Below are 19196 nucleotides of genomic sequence, written 5' to 3'. Positions count from 1 at the left end.
TATCTCCAGCTACTTATTTCTCTATCCCCCTTTAATATACATGCCACTTCCACAATAATGGCATGACACAATGGTTACGTGAAAATATATTGCAGATTTCATGTGCTCTGAAGGTCCAATATTCCAAAATGCAATAATGGAAAGAGGGCTGTCATCCAGCTATGCAAATATACATATTGTATTGAGGGTGAGGAGGGTGGGCAGGGAAATGTAGAACATCTTTGAACACAATTGCACAAGGAAATGAACAGATGGTAGATTTTACAATTTGAGGTAATAAATTGTAAAGCAAATTGATTCCTCATCCAGCACCAAGATGTAGAGGACAGGAGCCACTCACAGTTCATTGCTCCAGTTTATTTTCAATACTTCATGTTATTTCCAATAGCAACAAGACCTTTGTTGGTACCTCCGTGTCCTTGCTGAGTTACAGGTGTTTAAAAACTGGGATTGAAGAGCAGATTAAGGTCTAGGTCTAACATGAACCAATGCAAAGGCCTGGCAGGAAAGCAACAACTTCATTTTTACTATTCCTGTGAAAACTTTCCCTTCAGACAAGTTTTTTGGCAGTCACTAGTGAAGTTGGGCAATGAGTGACATCTTCCCAACAGTCACCTGGGAGGACCCAAAGAGAGAGAGCATTAAGTAGAGCAATTAGTCAGGCAGCAGCAAGCAAATGCATTTTATGCCTAATAAAACCTGGTGATTAGCGGCTACATGGCAAATAGCAAGTGTCAAAAAGGAAGTGAAAGCTCCAGAAAAAGAAGAGAAGCAAGTCTGGTTGAATTAGGATCAGGGATTTGCTGGCATTTTCTGATTCATTTTTATTCTGATGAGATGAACTCAGCCAGGGTCTCTTTGCTCTTGTTATCTTCTTCTTTCTAGACACATGATTAGAGCTTATTTTCAATGTGGCATTTAGAGGCCATCAACTCAACTTTGGTTCTGCTTGCTGTGGCAATGAAAGTTGTGCAGTCCTTACTCCAGACCTGGGGCGCTCAGAACCTCAGTGCTTAGTTCTGCCACAGGATCCAGTGGACTTTTGGATCCTGGCTAGGATACAGAGTGAGCAGAATCGTTATGGTTTATAATGTGCTTTGGGTTTTCTACAAGATGGAAGGCCCTCAAACTATACAACGCTGGTCATTCAACAATTCAAGGCTGCAGTACATCACAGCTTTACTCATCTTTACCCATCCTGCATCTCATTGCATTGTTTTTGTGCATATCTTACTGAGTGAGCAGGGTGCCTGGGACTAGGGGACAGTCCTTTGTATATTATCTAATACCCCAATAATGGGTTATTACCAAGGACATTTATGCGCAAGACTGGCTGAGGTCAAGAGATGTTAAATGCTTCTACTGTTATCTACATGGGGTAGGGCATCTGCTTTGCATCCAAGCTCAAACAATCTCTTTTTTTGCTGTAGCTTGGTTCTCATCCTACTTTGAGAGCTGTGTAGCTCTGCTTCAGAATGAGTTGTAGCACAATCCATGCTGTTCAGAGACATGCTATTTCAAATGAATGCCCTGGTTGTATGCAGTCTTGCTCTGCTGTCCAAAGAAGAAGGTTCTGTTGTTTAATCTCATGGTTTCTAAGCAAATATTGTTACACTTCTTGAGTTTGTCTCCTGGGGAAGAAGCTGCTGATCCTGTAGGCACAATGGTGTCTCTATGGACTGCTCAGTCTTTGGGAGCCAGGCAATCTGAATCAGTAAGTGTATGCTCACTTAGGCCACTTCCCTTTTATTTCACTCAATAAATCCCATTTTGTTAATATCTAGTCTTGCCCATGTGATTGGAAAACTTTGCTCTTAATTGGCAAGCATTGGGACCACACAAGGTGAGTTATGTTGCATTAAATGCAGGAAAAGGGGCATCTAAAATCAACTTGATTGATCACAGTTTTGGTAACAACAAGGAGGAAGGAAGGCTGATTAGTTTGGGTGATAAGCAATTAGTCAAGTTCAGATTACACACCAATTGCTCTATGTAGCCATCACACTTCTCCCAGTAAATTCCTCCTTACAGTTGATTAATAAATGCAGGGACCAACACGCTTAGCCCAAGATGGAAAGGTAGTGCCCTGATCCCGAGGCTTCTTATCGCTCAGCTCAGTGTGCAATGCAAGGAGCAGGTGATGAGACATTACTCCCCTCACTCTCCTCAGCTAAGCATTGTAGCTAATTGGAACTCCTTTTGATATTTGTAATCTGCCAAGGTTTATTTGCTCCATAATCAGACACACTGATCCCGTATTTTAATTGCCTTGGTTAACTGACAGTGTGATTTATTGTGAGGTAAGCGAGCATCAGCAGCAGGATGAGAGGCAGTGACTGCCTGACTGACTGACTGTCTGGGCAGGCTCAAGCATCTAACCAAGAAATGGTTGAGGCACCTGTTCTCCATTCTGCTGAGCAAATTAAAAGTGAAGCTCAAGATCTGAAGAGCCAGGAACCCGCTGCACCCAGGCAATAGCTAGTTTCTAGCATTCGTTGTTTTATTATTATTCTCCCAAGTTTTAATTTTTATTCTATGGTCTTGTTCCTGACTGTGTTACTTAGTGCCTCATTTCGGCTCGTGGGCTGCAGCCCTCTGAGAGTTATTTGTGCTTAAAATAAAAGTTCAGGGGTAACTTCATCCAGGGAAGAATGAATTCTTCCTTCCCTCTCATGGATTTAAAAATAGATGCATCCCACCCTCGTGCTTTTAGGAGCCCACAGCAAAGATTTCTCTCTCTCTTTCAGGTATTGCTGTAGCCTTTATTTCCCCAGGATCTCCTAGACATGCAGGAATTTCTATTTGCAGGTCCATAAGACATGGTACTGCCAGCAGGGCAAAGACAAGCCTGTCTGATGATGCGTTGTTCCTTCAGCTGGGGGACAGAATGCCAAGCTGGAAAACAGTGCAGTTGTACCGGGGGGGAGGTGCAGTCTTGTCCTCTTCTTCTCAGTGATCTGGTTCTGTCCTAATGGATGCTCTGGAGGAGGGTGTTGGGGGCAAGGAAGGCCCCTCATCTTTATCCCAGGTTTAGTTTTAGATGTGAAAGTGTGAAACATCTGCCAAGGGAAGTAGTTGTCCATAGAATGGAGGATTCCTTTAGCACAGGGGCAGGGAATTATTTCTGCTGGAGGGCTGCTTAAAGAGTTTTGGTGAGCTGTCAAGTGCCACAAGGGTAGCCCCACCCCTTGACAGGTGCCCCAACCCTGGTTGCCACCTTCTGACCAGAAGTCCTGCCCCCTAACCCCTGACCTGGCCAGTGAAAGTCCCTCCCCTTGCCTCCAGAAGTACTCCTTTTGGGAAGGGGATTTGCAATTTTGGAACCGGAAAAAAACCAAATGGTATACTAAAAATCGAACATCCACAATAATATATTTTAATTTTACTAGCTGAAACCTGCAGAACATTTGCAATTAAATTTTTATTGCAAAAGTATTTCTTTAAATACAGGATTTAAATAAAGGATATAATAATAACACACACTTATTTTGCCTGTCTAGAACACACTGGTTATTTCAGTAAGCATTGTGATTGGTGACTGAGACAACCAATCAGAGTGCTCCAGACAGACGGAATAAGCCTATTATTATAGATTTCAAAAAAATATTTCGTCCTGATTTGTGTGTTTGTGTCATGTATATAGAGGTGATGGCATAATAGCCCCAAATGAAGCCTTACTCTTGTCTATTGTGGGGGTGTGGAGGAGTGCGGGTGTATGGGTGGCTGGGTATGTGTGTGGATGTGTCTCTATGTGGGGTGTGGGGGAGGGTGTGGGTGTATGTGTGGATATGGGTGGGTGGGTAGGGGGAATTGTGGAGGTTTTGTGTGGGGATGTGTTTGTGGGTCCACCCAGAGGTGCATGGGTGTGTGTGTTTGGGTGTGTGGGAGAGGGTGTGGGTGGGTGTAGTGTTTGTGGGGTGTTTGATTGTGTGTGGGGAAGAGTGTGATTGTGGGGTTTGCAGGGAAGGGTTTGTGGGTATGGTGGGGTGTGCATAGGAGCCCCCCCTGAGCCAGTCAGCACTTGCCTTGCAACACATCCCCACCACTGCCAACAGCGTGCAGCCCCAGCCCTGCCCCACACCTGTTCTAGACTCACCCCAGCAGTAGCAGACCACCGGGAACCTACATGCCCAGCCCTGACTGCAGCCTGCCCCGCGCCTGCTCCACACCACTCGCCTGTGGTGCCTCCTGTCACCCCCTGGGCATGCAATGGATCTGGGGCAGCTCTGTGGCTGGACTGCCTTTCTAGGCAGCCCAGGCAGCAGTAGCGGCTCTTTTTCGCTGCCGCCACTGCTGGCCTCAGCCCCATGGTACTGGTAGGGACTAGCATGCATAGCTCTGACATGGCCCGCCCGCCCAGCACCTGTTCTGGATTTGCCCAGGCTGAGCAGCTTCAGTAGTGGTGGCCTCCAGACAGAAACTGTTGCTCCGCCTTGGGGAAAAGCAGCCCTTCCCTTTTGCTGCTGCTGGGCTGTTCCTGCTGCAGCTACCTAGAGCCCACTCCGGGCTGCTCTGTGTCTTTGCTGCTGTCACTACTGCCTCCGGGCTGCCCAGTGGGGCAGTGGTGGCACTGCAGAGCAGACACAGAGCAGTCTGGGCATGGGCTCTGGGCGGCTGCAGCAGGAAGGGCAGCAGCAAGAGGAAGAATCCGCTTTTCCTCCGTGCTGAGCAACAGTTTCTATCCGGCCACCCCTGCTGCTGCAGCTGCTTAGCCTGGGTAGGTCCAGAGCAGGCACGGGGCAGGCTGGGGTAGGGCTATGTATGCAGGTCCCCACTAGTACTACAGGGCTGGGGGCATTGGTGGCGGCAGCTGGAAGGAGCCACTGCCACTTCCTGGGCTGCCTAGAAAGGCAGTCCAGCCACGGAGCTGCCTCAGCCCAGCTGTGTGCCCAGGGGGCAGCAGGATGCACCACAGGCAGATGGTGCCTGGGCCAGGTGGGACCAAGGGACCCACTGTGGGCCAGACAAAGACCCTCTGTGGGCCAGATCCAGTTTGTGGGCTGTATTTTGCCCACCCTGCTTTAGCAGATGCTGGTTAGGTCCCCTACTGCCTCCCTACAATAGGAGGAAGCCCTCCTGCTGAGTCCAGCACAGAGCATGGGGACATCTGCCATTCCCTCACTGCATGCCACCTCTGACTGTTCATAATCCCCAGTCCATGGTTGCTAAGAGACCCTCCATAGCTTGGTTTCCTACTTATGACACAAAGGCCATGTCCTGACTGATAGGACAACTTCTGGTGCTCTCATAAGTATCACACCTTGTAGCCTGCACTAAGTGCTGTCTCCACATGGGGATTTTTCTTATTTCTTGTGCATAGCACTAAAGGTTGCACCCCAGGTTCCATTGCAGGGCCCCTGTGGACTGCTTGTCTCTTTCCAGGATCATTCCCGTTTGCAGGTGAGAGAGAGAGAGAGAGAGAGAAAGCTGCAGAAGAGCCGGAAGTCAGGAATGGGTAATTGTGGGATTGCTGCTGGTAGACTCCCAGTGCTTGAGGCCTACAGACCTAGGCCAGCTCCAAAAGCTGTGGGGATGGGTGGGAGGAGGCAAGAGGGGTAGGGTGGCCCTGTATCTGGTAGTTCAGAAGGGGGCTAAGACAAGGGTTTGCAGTACAGATGGCCAGCAAACATAGGCTTTACAATGACCTTAAGGATGACCCCAGTGTAAACATAGCCTAGGGCTAATAAGATAGACTTCTGCAGTCATGCTGCATGCTTCAATAACAGAAGCTTCACCTGTTACGGAGGCCATGGTCTTATCCCAGCTCCAGAAGTAAAGCTTCTGAGAGGGTGACACAGAAGTGTTGGGGCACTGGGTTGGGAAGTTTTCTCTTCCAGAATCAGGGGCACCAAGAGTTGTCCAGGATCAGATCCAGTCTAGTAAACATATTTGCCTTCAGTCTGTTGGAAACCAAATTACTCTGGAGATGTGGTCCTGTGTGAAGCTCAAAGAAAGACCCTCCCAGCATAGCCAAATAGGCCTCAGAGTGCTTTTCCTCAGCCTAATTATTCTTTCTACCACAGGCCTTTGTGTACAGGCCTTCCCTGCCTGCTCTGCTAACACAGCCCAGGTAAGATCCATTAATAAGAATGGCACTGAAATAACATGGCTGTCTCCTCAGGCCTAGCTGCTCCTAAGATTTCTCTTCAGTAACACTCAACCCAGCTTCTCCCTTCCAACTATGCAGGGTTATAATTCTCCTATTTTGGTGACTCAGCAGAACCCACTTAATTCAGAATTTGCACAATGATGTGGGTTCTGGATCTACTAACAGAGGAGGGAGCTTCCAACACTGCTAACCTCTTAAACTGCTAAATTACATAGGCATCAGTCTTCTAAGATGCAAATATAGCTCTTCAAGCTGAACTATTAGATCAGCTTCCAGTGCAGGAAACCTCTCTGCAAAGGGCCAACTGTAGCTCTTTTGCCCTGTAGTAGTGTCCACTCAGCAGCACATTTTGCACATGCAACTTGTCATGCCAGACCACGGGTGGCCAGATCTGGGGGTCATATCAGGGTCAGATGAAGCCAGGAGGTTTGTCCAGGGAACAGAGTCAGTGATCCAGGGGGTCAGCAAAGCATGAGATCAGGAGGCTAGCCAGGTCAAGTATCCAAGAGGTCAGGCCAGATCTGGGTCAGGTATCCAGAGGGCCAGGCAAAAAGCAGGGTCAGGAGGCTAGCCAAGTCAGTTGTCCAAGCCAAGAATGCAGCAGCCTGAGGACAGGTTTGAGCTCTGCTGCCCAGATACTTCCTCTTCTGAGTCAGCGGTTTATATTGGAAGGGGTGAGGGGTCAGCTGGCCCTGGCTGGCCACTCCAATGGCAGGGATTGGGCTTGTGGCTAGGCCCAGCCAGGGGGTTCTGGCCACCTGTGTCCACCCCAGTATTCTGCTGAGGAGGTGGCAGACCAGGATGGGTAGCTCTACCAGGCAGGCTGAGACTTTAGGTTCATGGCTGTTGCCTAACACTTTTGTGTTACTCTCACCCAGATACACTTGGCAATTATATTAAACTCTGAAGGGCAGTTGACTTTTCCAGCCTCCAGACCCCTCCCCAGTTGTGTGTGACCTATGGATAAAAGAAAATATGTGCTTAAGAAAGATTTCATTCTCGCTTCTTCTTACTTAAAATTTTAATGTTGTAACTGACATATTTCTCCTAGGGGACTTCTTCTATCCATGCAACTAATATTTCTGTATTATCCATTCTACTTCCCTGCCTGGTGATGTGTGAATATCAAAAATCAGTAACTCAAAATGTCAAGGGGAGAATTAAAATAACACAATTAATGGCATGGTTTGTCATAATTAAGGAGACTGCATATTGTAATTTTTCTCCCATGATTAAATGTTAGTATAACAATGGAAATGTCACTCCAGTTAGAAACTCAGACATCCAGACATTTCCTGACATACAGATCTCTCTGTAAAACTAGGCTTGACATGGACTTTCCACATTAGGGAGAAGACCTGAGTCCAGAGGCAGTCTGCGACAGTGAACTCATTCTGAAGTGACACCCGTATAAATGAATGTAGGTCACGCTAGAATACTAATTATTATAAGCACCACTCAATGCATATACAACTCATATAAAGGCTTTGCTAAGAGTATTGACCAAAGCAGTCCTCACCAAAGGTTAACTGATGTCACCAGGGTGCCTGTGAGGAAAGCAGAGGGTTAAAGTTGATTGATAAGGATGCCAAAGAGTCTAGAAGACACCTGATAATGGCAGAAGGTCTAAGAATGAGAGTACTTTGGTAGAGGTGTTGGTGTTTGTTACACAAATGTATGATGTAAAAAGAACTGCTTGATCAACGTATAAGGAGAACTGGAAAGTTGTGGAATTTGCACCAGGCCTAGGGGACACAAGCAATTGCAAGTTGTGCCTGTGCCTTAGCATCCAGGGGCTAACACCTTGTAACCGTTTGGACAGGTGTTAGTGTGTGAGTAGGTGCTGTGTCACCCTGGCCAAGCTTTTGCCACCCAACTGAGTCTTGTGGTCAGTTCTTTGTGTGATATTGAGGTCTCCAAGGAAACGCACGATGCATGCAGCAGAACAGACAAAGAGCTATGCTAACCAAGACTGAACACAGATGAACAGCACTGAGCTCAGAACAGAGCCCTTGGGTATCTGTGCTTTGCAGATGGCTCTGTCTTCATCTTTTGTCATAGCTATTTCCTCTTTCTCTGGGTACCCAGGTGACTCTGGTTAGAGATACACATTTCCTCTTTCTGGGCTGATAAAGCTGATGGCACAGAGGCAGTGTGACTACGGTGTCCTGTTACACCTCTAGAACAGTAGTTTTTAACCTGTGGTCTGTGGACTTGGGGAGTCTGCAGACTATGTCTAAGGGGTCCATGAAAGATAACTATGATCAATCAAAAGTATGTGAATACCCACACTTACAATTCAAAGGGGTCTGAACCTCCATTCAAAATGTTTTAGGGGTGTGCAAATAAAAAAGGTTGAAAACCACTGCTCTGGAGCGATGGGCTTGAGCCCTGATCTGGATTCATGCCAAAGACTGGTTCCAGTGGGCCCAACTGCAGAAAGCCTCCTGGTCATTCAGGCTGGTGAGTGAAAGATGGCTGGAGGTGATGCTGGTAACATCATTTCCTTGTGAGCTGATGGCTACAGAAACTGGTGCACCTCCCTCAGTGACAACAGGCCTGTGATGTGAACAGGCAGATTTCCAACCTGATTCTGTGCCTTTTGCAGTCAATGGAAGGAGTCCTACTTGTAGACAATACTAGAGTAAATCAAATGTGATATCGGCTCTATACCCTTACTACAGGGTTAGGATAGATTCAGAGTAGGATGACTTTTAAGGCAAGGTTTGGTTTCATGAATAGTGTTAGAGTTTGGGTGGGGTTAGGGCTGAATTTTAAGACTGGGCTAGATCTGGGTTATGGCTGTGGGTGTGGATAAGATTTAGAACTCATTAAGATTTAGGGTACATTAGCTATCTCTATCCTCCTGGGAGCCAAGGCATGCAATTCTTTTCTGAAGGGGCACAGCTCAGTGGTAATGAGGCTTCCACTTTCCTTTCACAGAATAGCCTCCTGGTTAGAGCATTCACCCAGAAACTGAGACCTGGTTCTAGATCCTCATTTGCCTGCAACACAAAGGCAACAACTGACTTGCTCATGATCAGGCAGAGGGCATGTTCAGATATTGTAGCTAGGTCATTCTGTAGTGCACCTTATCCACATACCCTCAGGTCTGCTCCAAACCCAGAAATACACCGGTGAGCCAATTCTGGGGTGTCACTCTCAAGACCTTGGTCTCCAGTTTGCTTTTGGCAGTGTGTAGCATGCAGACAGAATGGGTGAGTTCAGGTTCCAGAGTTGACAGACCTCACTCTGGATTTTACAGTATAACTGGTGTTATGGATGCAACATGATGCCTTTCCCAAGAGGTGGCACCATTTCACCATCTTGACCCTCTCCAACTACTGAAATCTTTCCTATCTTACAGGCTATCACAGCAATGCTTTTCTCCATACATGCAATGCTAGCATGACCTGGACCAAATCAGGGCCCTTAGAACACCACCCAACTGTGTTTAGCTGGGCAATGCTGTTACAGTCATATCAGTATGGATGTCTGACTGTATTGGTCCTTGGTCTGGCCTGGATGACCACAGCTAGATTCAGTCAGGCAAATGCTAACAGGCCACAAGTGCCTCTTCTGTGCTCCTCTCTCTCCCCACTTACTAAGCATTATGCTTTGGCTCGGGAAGAAATCATGTTTCAGGCACTAAACTGACATAAGAAATGCCATACTGGATCAGCCCATAGGTCCATCTAGCTCCATATCCTGTTACTTACAGTGGCAGAAAGTGGATGCAAAGGGGAAGAGTACTTAAACAGCACATATTCAGACTGATCCATCCCCTACCATTCTCTCTCTACAGATTCCAGCAGTCAGAGGCCAAGAAGTCCTAATTTTTTACCTCTGAGAATTAGGACCATTAACTCTGTTTAATACCCACTAAATGCTTCCATCCACATTTGTCCAACTCCCTTTTGAAACAGTTTAATTATCAGCTTTCACAGTGGCAATGGATTCTGCTCAGCCTGCCCATGGCTGAGAACTTGTTTCCAGTGTAGAGGAGTCTGCAGTGTACTGTCCCAAAAGGTTTTATCATATTCAGGATTTTTGTATAGAAAAAACAGTTGTGTCCACCTTAGGGGCTGCCGTCAGATTTCTTGCTCTTCTAGTGTAGGAATTCTGCTTAGACCACATCTGTAAAAGGAGGAAAGTTCCTGCTTCTCTGAAAGATCAGGTCTGGTGAGATTCTTAATCTTCCTCCCTTGAAAGCACCCAATCAGCCCTAGCCAGTGCCTCTGCTGCTGAGACAGACCTGGTAGTTATGCCTCTGCCCTTAGGGACGTTGGGCTCATGTTACACCAGTTCAGCTTCCATCTCTTATCTAAGACTTTCCTCTAGCTCAAGAAATTAGGAGTTTACCTCTTTTGTGCCAGGCCAGTGGCAGGACTAGGAAGAGGACGCTGTGATTGCTAGATCCATTTGGTCTCCCCTTCATTACATAACATGTCTTAAGTCAGTGTGGCCACAATGAAAATATTTCTTTCTTTCTTTCTTTAGATTGATATCCCACTGAATCCAAAAGGCTCAGAGCATCCTTTTCCCAGACTGGCTAGGCATACACAGCTCTGGCAGTGATGGGGATGGTATGGATTGTGAAGGGCCCTGACATAATAATTGCAATTTGCATTCTGTAGCTAGCACATCAGACAAGCGTTTTGCTGCCGCTATGTTATCTCAGCTCCTTCCTGCTCCATAATTGGTGTTTCACATCGAAGTTTATTCATTCCTTTTCAACTTATGTTAATTTCCTGCATTTTAAAGATAAAGCTGCCATCACTAGTCAGCTGCTTGTTTAATAAAAGAACTGAAGACCCTTGTTTCATGTGAACAGCTGGGTCTACCAGACCATGTATAAACTCTCAAATAATCTATCTTTTCTGGAGAATTAAGAGAGTTCTCACCTTGGTTCCCATGAACACCAATTGGCAAACTTTTGAAAAGTGACTTTCCCTTCATCACCAAGGCTGCATACACACATTAGATGTTAGAGGTTAGAACACATTAAAAATGGCCACCTGATTTAGCTTAGTTCATCCAGGTATGGTTCTTACACTAGTAGATGGATGTATGTGCAAACTGTACAGAAGTTCACAACAGATCAGTCTAAAAATGGCTGACTCAATCTAAGTTAAGTGTACCTCTGAGGTAGTCTAACTTAGCGCAGGTCCAGTGAGATCAATCTAACTGAACTTCTCTACAGGTACCACCACAGCCCTAGGGCTGGGAAAGCCCAGCTGCTGGCCCCAGCTCTGGGGCTGCACTTTTCCTACTCCTTCCCTAGCACCTGGCTCTTTATAGCCGCACAGTGCTTCCCCCCACCCCCAGACAAACAACCCCTCTTGCCTTCCATGGATGGGCCAGCCCCTGCTCCAGTCCACCACACCCCCCATCCTGCAAGCTGTTCCTGGTGCTAGTTTTATCAGTGTTTCCCAATGTTGGGAGCTGAGGAAGTAAGTTGGGGTGAGGGGAAGTATGAGAGGGATGGGGGGTAGGTTTGCTAGGGGGTGTTGTTTGTCTGTGGGTGGGGGAATTGGAGGGACTAAAAACAGCCCCTGGTCCCAGAGGGTGGGGGAAGGAGCCCCCCCCCCACCCCCACCCTCCAAAGCTCCCCCCCCCCAGTGACCCCCATAACCCTGCCACACCTTCCCTGTCCCCAGCAACCCCCCATGGACCCTGCCTGTCCTCCTGATTCCCCCCACAGACTCCACCTGTCCTCCTTGACATCCCACAGACTCTACCTGTCCCTCTGATTCCCCCTGCACCCCCAATCCTCCCCCCAGAGCCTGTTTGCCACCTCATTTTGACTTACCTTAGATCAGGTGGCTGTTTTTCGGTGCTCTAACCTCCCCAAGTGTTTGTACATAGCCCCAGTCATCTTGCTTCTGTTGCAGGCTTAGAAGCTCCCAGATTTTCAGAGGCATCACTAGAATGGGCGAATATCGGTAACCTGACCCCACCCCGTGACAAACCAAAAGGAGCTCAGGAAACTACGGGACAGGGCTGGAAGGCATCTCCTGGCTCAGCAGCTCCAGTTCCCTTTTATCACAAGTAACCACCTTATAACATCCCCAGTCCCCACTCTAAGATGATCCACGTCCATTTTGTAAAAATTTGGCTTCTTGTCTCCATCTTTCCTCCTGGGAGTCTGTTCCAAACTTTTTTGCTCTGATGACTCAAAACCACCTTTTAGTTTCCAGTCTAAAATTTATGTACAACCTGTTTATACCCATTTGTTCTTGTGCCCACATGGGCTGTTAGCTTACATAGCTCTTCTCTGCCTTTTGTGTCAGTCACTCAGTGTGTTTTTAGGCAACGTTCCTATCTTTGTATTGCTTTGCTTTGCTAGGCTAAGCAGGCCAAACCCTTCCATTCTCCATTCCCTTATCATCCCCATCTGCCTTCTCTGCACTTGTTTCAATTTGACATCACTTTTGTTGATCATGAGTATCCAGAACTATACACGTTACTCCAACGTGAGGTCTTACCAGTGCTCCGTATAGACATGGATGCCTCTGTGCCTCTAATAGATATACTTGTCCTGAAGCATCCTACTTTTCACAACTGCATCACATTGGCAGCTCACAGACATCTTGTGGTCCATTTCCTCCTCTATTATTTCCAGTTGAGGAGCACCCATTTGATAGCTTTTTGTTTTTATCAGTCCCCAGGTCTATGACATTGCCTTTCATACTGCTGAATTTCTCTCCATTTGTCTTATTTCAGCTCTCAACATCATCCGGTTCATCCTGTAGTTGTCCTGATCTTCTGTATTGGCAATGCTTTCTACTTTATGTCCAGACCCCGAAACAGGCAGGAAATCCCAAGCCAGAGGCAAACATCCCACTCTTCGATCTGCATAGAGCTTCTCTTTAGACATCTGCTGTCTCTACAGGACCTGATTTTTTACACAGTTATATGTGAGGATGGACACATGCTTCTGCAACCTCTTGCTACCCTATTTACTAGGTAGTGTTTGCCAATATGTATTAAAAGGAAGCGGTCTTTGGGTTAGGGTGGTATTGATCTCAGTGCTGTCATCTGTCCAATGGCAACAGGATCTGATATGCAAATATTTCACTTGATGCTCCTTTCTCTTGCAAAGACACATGCACAATACAGGTAAGATAGGCAACTGAAAAATTGCAGCCTACAGCTCTGAGGGAGACAATTCAGTGAGTACTCCTAGCTACTAGAGAAAAACAGTTTATCAGGATGAAAAGGAACCAGAAGGAAAGCAAGCCACAGACAATATGGAAAGCAAAAGAACTGGATCATCTTAACCTTTAGTGTGCCAGGTTCCAAAGTCAGTGCAGGACCTAAGAGCTGGATGTGAAGGTGGCTTTCTGTAGCCAGAATCCTGCAGAGGCCAGATGCCAATTCAAATAGTCTAGAGCAGGGGTTGGCAACCTACAGCCCACAGGCCAGATGCAGCCCACGGATGTTGGATTTCAGTGGCATGGTGGTAGGGGGCTTCTGTGCTGCTGTGGAATGACAGCAGGGTCCTAGCACCTGTGCACTGCTTCTGACCTGATCTTGGTAACTCGGGCCTGCAGATGGAAAAGGTTGCTCGCCATGGATCTAGAGGCTGCTCTACCTTGTGCACTTGGGGCAATTGTACTGGTGAACATCACAGCTTGGTCTGCTCATGACTCCACCACACAGACCTGTTTGTAGTCATAGATCGTGGAGGTAGATGAATGCGTATGATCTTGCCCATGGTGTGGACCAAGAAGCTCAGCAACATTGCATCAAACTTTTTCAAAGGGAGGCAACTTTGTGTGAGGGGTTGAGCACTGATCTGGCAGTTAAGAGACTTGAATCCTGCTCCTGCCTGTAGAACTAGGTAGTCTTTGGCAAGTCACATGATCTCTCCACTATAAAACACTGGCTGGAAGGAATAATAGTGGAGGGACCAGAGAAATAGACTAGCAAGATCAAGCAGAGACAGCAGCAGCAGTAGTTCCTGGTGACCTGACCCTTCATCATTTTCCTCCACCTCCTTCTGGTAGAATTCTGAAATGTACCTGGCAAAAAAAACCCGTCTTCCTCCTACCTGCAGGGAACCTGGAATTAGATGTGCCATGCACAAAGTGTGAGTGTGACATGCACAGAGTGTGAGTGTGAGTGTGTGAGGGAGGGGCAGGGAAGGTGGACAAGGTGGTTGGGGCTTCAGTCCTCACTGTCTTGCTGCAGGTCCTAGAGCACAACCTCACATCCCTTTCCGGACAGCAGTTCCTGTGTTTCCTTTTCATGCTCTTTGATTTAAGAAAAGATGATTCATGAAGTTACATTGTCTCTTTCTGTGAGCTCTGCATGATTAGCAAGTAAAGGTGCATTAGCTGGCAGGAATGTAATGCTCATGAATGTGGCCACGAACTTGTAAAGTGGCAGGTGGTATTGTTTAAGGTTACCATAAACAGATTCCAAAATTGGGGCTTGCAGACATTTTCTGGATAAAATGCTTGCATGACAAATAAACACATCCCACACAAAGCCCACATCAATCAGTGTAAATTGCCAGGTTGCATGCTAGATGGAAAGAACACCTCATTTCTCATGCTGAGAAAGTTGGCAAGGGTCAGTTTGGGCTTTGGAGTGCATTTTTCCTTAGTATAATTATGCTTGCTGTACCTATGAAAAATATTACTGCTGGTGGGAGTGCATGAAAAACAGCTTTTTCCCTTCTCTCCAGTTTTTTCTTCCTCTCTACTTGGTTGCATTAGAAATAGTTTCATTGTTAAGAGGTGGGATTGCAACATAAGCCACAAAGTCCCAGCTCCCCAGTGCAGGTCTCTGCCTGATGTGTGTTAATTTTGGAGTCTTGGGGCATTTGTACATGACATGGGGGGTTTAATTCTCCCTAAATTGAAGCGGTGTTTTTTAAAACTCTGTGTCATGTACACCCATGTCAGAGCCTAATCCTTACCTGCCACTCCAGCAGTGGGGAGGGGAGTATGAGCTACTGGCGGGCAGAGCAGTCCCTGAGCTGCAGTGGGGGGGCAGGGGGGGAGGGGGCTGGTGCTTCCCTCCACAGCAGCGGTGGCCCCGCTCTAGGTGGCACCCACCTGCAGGCACCCGGCTTGGGCAGTCCTGGGGGGCACCGCAGCCACAGAGGGAAGCACTGAGCCCTCACGCAGCTCAGGTAGGCAGACAGGCTCCAGGGGGAAAAAAATATCAGGCTCACCCAGCTTTTTTTTTCCCTTGTGCGGAGCCTGCCTTTCCAGGCTGCTGCCAGGTTGCCTTCATGGGCTGCCTGCAGACCCCCTGAGCCACGCAGAGCCCGGTGCTTCCCTCCATGGCTGTAGGGTAGGAAACTAAAACTCCTCAGAGGTGTTTTACTTTGCAGCACCCCAAAGTCATTTGCTTCATCCCAAAGTCATTTAAGGCACATTACACCACCAAATGTTCTATAGTGGCTGGAATTAACACACAATATGACGCCAAATTTGCAAACTCGTCCAAACAGCAACGTCATTAAAGTGGTGCAAAAGGCATTTAACCCACTTTAAACCGTCTTTAAAGTGTTGTCTACAAACAGCCTTGGTGTTGTTCAGGTAAGTTTCTGCACTCAGGCTTTATGCAATATCTCCTATTGGGTGTAACTGTTCTGGCTAGCATCCAAGAGATATGATAAGCCAGCAGTTGGCAGGTGATGTCTGCCGGTTACCATATCAATGAGAAGCCAAACTGCATCCCCAGGGAATGGATGGAAAGGGCCTCTGTCCATCTCAGGCTTGCGTCACTATTCTTTAACCATAAAGTGCTACCCAGGGGAGCCAGGAGAATAAATGGAGATCACAGTGCTCCCAGAGGTAGCTTTATGCTACCTTTGCCTTGAAAAGATGAAATTATAAGAGAAAGTGAGTACTGTGTCCCAGGATCTACTGTATGACAAAACCCGGAACATGTGTCAGAGATTAGTCCGCTGACTTCTCTTCTGCCTCTAATTGTAATGATTTTGGGAAGGAAGGTTCTCAACCCCATGTTTTCTGTGCTGATAAGGGAACCTGAATCTGGTCCTGAAGGGAGACCATTTAGGTGGGATGGGAGGGAACACTGCTGAAGCAGAGAGCAAGGAAGAGGGTTTTACCATCTCTCCTTTTAACCTAAGCAGGACAGAGCAGCCTTCCAGTAAATACTGACAAAGCAGGTGAGGCAGAGATAGAGTGTGCTGCAGTGGCAACCTTTTGACTCCTTTCACAACCATGCATCCCATCTGTTGAGTACATGCTGTTGAGATTCTGTTCCCAGCTCCACTGCTGCCCTGTGCACTGACCTTGGGCAGGTCATGTTCATTTCTATGACTCAGTTTTCCCCATCTGTAAAAGGAGATAATAATGCTGACCTCATCCAGAAAGTATCAGGAAACCTATTGATGAAAAGTGTGATTTTAAAACTCGGTGGTAGTACTATTATTATTCAGTTCTAATATATTCATATTGATGCTCCACTAAAGTAACTATCTCCTCTCAGATCATATGGAGAAATTTGAATTCTGGGAGTTAAGCTCAGCTGAACTGAGGTATCTGAAACAGCACTGAGGTCAGTGCCCTCTTACACCAGCCCCAGATTTCTAGCGTTAAAAGGATTTCAAACACTAAGCAGAAAAGCAGCAGCATTAGACCTTTTCTCCTTTGATGTAAACTTTTAAACTTGTTTTCTGGCTTTACTGCATGGTAATTTAACCCTGCTATAGCAGCTTCACACATTTCAATTGCAGAGGGAGAAATTAAATAGGACTTTGTTTCCAAATACTTGCAAATGGCTCATCTGAGAATCTGTAATTTAAACTCCAATCCCACTTCTGTGAACAGTGATGGATGGGCTTCCCTTGCTGCTTTGAGACCCTGCAGATAGGACACAGCAGATGCCTTTCTGATTTATAATGTCCCTCTTCATGCAAGAGGAAACAAAGAGCCCTACTCTAATTACTGGGGGGTCTCATTAAGAGGTTTACTTATATTGTTTGCATCTTCATATCAGCGACACTGCTCCCAAATCTGCCTTTGTGCCGCTGAGCTGTGTTTTGCCCATTACCATGGCACAGGTTTCAATGGTCTCTGCTGTACTCACTTCAGTGATAAATAAGATTTTGTCTTCATTATACACCATGATGTGCATCATATTGCATTTGTGCAAGTGGCACAGTTGGCAAGAAGGAAAAAAGAATTTATTTCCCAAGGAAACAAATCTCTTGGCTGTTCCCTTTTTGTGTAATGAGAATGGAAGGACCTAAATGCAGTCTTCTCTTTTCTAAAGTATTAATTGGGAAGAATTGCTTTCAACAGGGCATCTTTCAGGGTGTTGACAAGGGTCCCAGCCAAAGGCATCAGACTGCCTGGAGATATTTTGCAGTGTGGCTGTGAAACCTCTAGCCCACCCAGCCTGGGGCAAGAGATGCCTAGATTATGAGGCCAGAAAGGAGCATTGTGATCATCAAGTCTGTCCTCTTGCATTATAGAGGTCATAGGACTCCCCTGAAATATCTTTTGGTTGAACTAGGATGGAGTTTTTTAGTGGAGTGAAGGAAGGAACATCAGATTTTGATTAGAAGTTTCCTGTGTGCTGGGGAATCTCAAATCCACTTCACAACAGAAATAAGGAGGTGCAGGACTTTCTACCAGTTCCATGCTCCACTTGCCAGCCCTATCCAAGGTTTGGGAATTACTTCCTATTTTCTTGCAGAATCATGGAAATTATGGATAGACCACGACTCTGCTGTTTGGCTTCAAAGGGATTTGTTGCAATGGTTTCTTTTGATTTTTCCCTGCGTGTGTCTTAATTTTCATTGCAGGTTTGGGCTGGAGCAGCTAGCCAATATTTGGCTAGGTTTTTCCCTTATTCAGAAGAGAATTAGATGGTATAAATCAGGCATGTTCAGTGTGGTCTCACTGAGAGAGAATGTGCAAGAAGTCTCATTTCCTTGAACGCAGTACAAGTCCAGATCGGTACCCAAGCAGCTCAGCTACTCTGCTTTCTCTGAGGGTCATGGTCACCATTCCTCCTGGCTTCTTTCCTCCTACATTCATGTCTTACTCCCAGATATTTTAGCCTCATCCTATGCTTGTAACCAGGGAAACCTCCAAGGCTAAGTACAGACAGCCTAAAAGCCACAGGCTGAATCGATTCAATCTTTGCAGGTTAGTCTAAGCTGTGTAGTTTGAACAGAGAAGCAAATGAATAGAAATTCACTTCTGATTCCAGAAATGCAGCCACATGCTTGCAGTGGTTCAGGCCAGAATTTGGGAGGTGCTAGAGAGTATGCCTCCCAACCATTGCTAAAGGGAAGGCAGGAGAGAAGCCCTCCAAGGCTCCCCCCCAGCTCAAGTGGAGGGGGGCATGGCCAGGCCCCATCTTGGGGTCAGCATGCTGAGGCCAGGGGAAGGTGGGCTTTAAACTAGGGTTAAATATGGGGAGGCAGTGATATGCCAGTGCCTTGTCCCTAACCATTCTGTTGCCTCTCACTTCCAAGCCACAGCCCCTCCCAACCCTGCTGCTGCCCTTCACTCCTGACCCACAGACCTCAACCCTGCCAGTGCCCCTCATTCCCCAACCACAGTACTCTGTCCCCATGGGCCACCCTGCTGCTGCCCTTCACTCCTGACCCACAGACCTCAACCCTGCCAGTGCCCCTCATTCCCCAACCACAGTACTCTGTCCCCATGGGCCATGCTGGTTCTCCTCACTCCTGACCCACAGCCCCCAATCCCTGCTGGTGCCCCTCACTCCTGACTCACATCCCCCTGTTCCCCCCAGCCCTGCCATCCTGACCTGGCCAGAGCACAGTGGGCCCAATTCATGCAGGCAGCCATGGAGAGAGTCTGGCCCCAATGTGGGCTGGAGGGAAGAGGAGGGGAGGCCTCTGGCACCCCCCTACCCTGGACTGGGCCTGCCATGCCACACCAGGAGGCCTGACTATGGGTCCCTGTGGCAGGGCACTGTGTGTGCCTGCCCCTTTGGGCTAGAGACCCGACCCGAACAAGAGAGTACCCTCGACTGGCCCATGCTGGGGCCAGGACCAGGAGGGTCAAAAGGGCCAGGGGCCCACCACGAGGGACGCCCAAGAGCTGGGGGCCTGGGGTCC

Source organism: Alligator sinensis, unplaced genomic scaffold (assembly GCF_000455745.1).
Source record: "Alligator sinensis unplaced genomic scaffold, ASM45574v1 scaffold647_2, whole genome shotgun sequence".
Lineage (NCBI taxonomy): Eukaryota > Metazoa > Chordata > Crocodylia > Alligatoridae > Alligator > Alligator sinensis.
Note: the sequence above shows the minus strand (reverse complement) of the source record.